A 2908-nucleotide genomic window follows, 5' to 3' on the forward strand; every position below is an offset into this window, starting at 1 on the left:
AAAAAAAAAAAAAAAAAAAAAAAAGAGGATACGTCCTAATACTTTTAATAAAGGAACAAAATTTATCTTTTTTTTTCTTTTTTCTAGAAGGATGCATACTTGAAGCCAAAGTATTAATACTTCCAGTAGAAGCAGATGCATTAATTGACGTGATTTGCATTCGAGTATTGATTCATATGATATGCATTGCTATTAGGTTATTGTGCATGTGAACCGTTAAAAGATTTCTAATTATCCTCTAGTGTTGAACTTGTCTAGATTGAGAAGGGTCCATATAGGTATCTTGGTAGATAGCTAATTGAGGTATGCTCCCTCACGATTATGATTATTGCATTGTATCAAGACATGATTCGTATACATGCCAAAGTTGGAACGATTACGATATCGTGTCTCACCTGCCTACAATAACATGGAATAATAAAAAGCATACTTGGATTATCTGATGATTAAGATAAACTTAGATGAATGGGGTTATCTGAATCAACAGTAAGAATAACTCAGTCACAAACATAAACAAGAGAAGATTGGATAATATTATTGAATATTTAATTAATTTTATAATTTTACAAATAATCATAAATTAACCGATTTTAAACAAATCTGGCAAAACAAATACCTAAAAATAGTCGGAAAAAATCTTTATTTAACTATTTTAAAATAATCAAATTCTTCAAACATCTCCTTCAACTTATTGTTGTTTGTCCTGAGTTCCTAAAACTCAGCAAGTTCTTCAGGCAATTTTTGAAATGGATTCTAGAGACTTTGTCAACAAATTAGCAAGTTGATTTCGGGTACCACAAAATAATAAATTAACTGTTCCTTATTTTGTAAGATCTTGAAGAGAGTGTTAATCTCATGTGTTTGGAAAGTCCATGTAGAACTGAAGTTTTTTCCTTATTTTGTAAGATCTCGAAGAGAGTGTTAATCTCATGTGTTTGGAAAGTCCACCTAGAACTGAATTTTTTTGAATAGCTTAATAGTTGAAGTATTATCAGACACGAGCTTTGTTCCTTCTATTTGAGAGTGACCAATCTCTTTGAGTATCCTCCCCATCCAAACAGCTTGACATGCACAGACATTAGCACCAACAAACTCAGCTTTTGTAGTTGATAAGGTGACTATAGTTACGAGAAGACCAAGCTACTACTTCTTCACTCAACATAAACACATAGTCTGAAGTACTCTTGTTATCTTCCATGTCTCCGGCATAGTCACTTAAAACCCTTTTAGCTCCATTTCTTTTGATGAAGAGTGTCTTCTCACTATAACTGTTTTTGAATCCTCTTTAATGAAGTAGAATTCTATTCGATTAAGCTGCATAGTCACTTAAAACCCTTTTAGCTCCATTTCTTTTGATGAGGAGTGTCTTCTCACTATAACTGTTTTTGAATCCTTCTTTAATGAAGCAGGATTCTATTCGATTAAGCTAGGTTCTAGGTGCTTGTTTTAATCCGTAGAGAGCCTTTTGGAGTTTGTACACCTCTCCTCACTTCCCTTTTTCTCATGACCCCTTTTTCTCATGACCTTTGGGTTGTTCAATAAAAATATTTTCTTTTAACTCGCCATATAAAAAAGTGATTTGACATCTAACTGATAGTGTTTCCAACATTTTTGGGCTGCAAAAGCAATGGTCATTCTCACAGTATCCATTCTGGCCACAGGTGCGTACACTTCCGTACAATCAATTCTACACTCGTGTAGCCTTTTACAACCAATCTTGCTTTGTATTAATCAACTTTTCTAGACTCATTTAGCTTGGTTTATAAATTCAACTCATTTAGCTTGGTTTATAAATTCATTTCACTCCTATTTTCTTTGCTCCATTCGATAGAACCACCAAGTTCCATGTTTTGATTTGTTTCAATGGATTTGATTTCTTCATCCATAGTCAATTTCCATTTTGGGCTTTTAACAGCTTCCTCAAAATTTATCAGATCTGAAATCATTAAGAATATCATATTTTCTTTCTCCTCTTCAGGTTCAGATAAACCTTTACCAGAATTATAATATGTTCACTATAGAGGTGGATGTCAATTTCTCCCCTCCCTTATTGTCAAATCTAACTGGTTCAATTGTTCCAGCAACCGGTTCAATCGTTTCTTCTGTGATTTCCTCTTCTTTGTTTTCAGCAACTGGTTCAATTGTTTCAACAACTAGTTTAGTCATTTTTTCCGTGACTTCTCCTTCTTCGGCTATGTTCTCATCAATTTCAATATTTTTCTAATCCAATTTTGTTTCACCTTCAAAAAAATTTCAATCTCATTCATGATCTTCTTTGAAAGCTACATTATGACTTACTATGATTTTATTTGTAATTGGATCAAATATTCTATAGCCTTTGGATTTGCTGCTGACTCCAAATAAAACACATGTTCCACTTTTATCTTCAAGTTTACTTCTCTTGGCATCTGGAATATGGACATGTTGCACAAATCCAAAAACTCTGAAATAATTTACTGATGGTTTCACTCCGCTCCAAGCCACTTCTGGTGTTATGTCTTTTACTGCAAGAGTGGACGATCGACTCAAAATGTGAATCATCCACCTGACTTCTTCAGGCCAGAAATTTTTAGGCACTTTCTTCTATGTCAGCATAGCTCTTACTAAGTTCATTACAATGCGGTTTTTGTGTTCGGCTACACCATTTTGTTGTGGCGTATATGCTGTGGTCAATTGTCTCTTCACTCCATGCTGTTTGCAAAAATCGTTGAATTCTGCAGAGTTGAATTCTCGTCCTCTATCTGTCCTTGCACATTTTATAGGCGTTCCAATTTTCTTTTCCACCCTTGCTTTGAAACATTTGAAAGGATAAAATATTTCTGATTCTTTCTCCAAGAAAATAACTTCATGTCTTCCTTGAAAAATCATCTATAAAGCACAATAAGTACTTTTTTTTTTTTTTTTTGCT

Source organism: Cucurbita moschata, unplaced genomic scaffold (genome assembly GCF_002738365.1).
Source record: "Cucurbita moschata cultivar Rifu unplaced genomic scaffold, Cmos_1.0 Cmo_Scf00002, whole genome shotgun sequence".
NCBI lineage: Eukaryota > Viridiplantae > Streptophyta > Magnoliopsida > Cucurbitales > Cucurbitaceae > Cucurbita > Cucurbita moschata.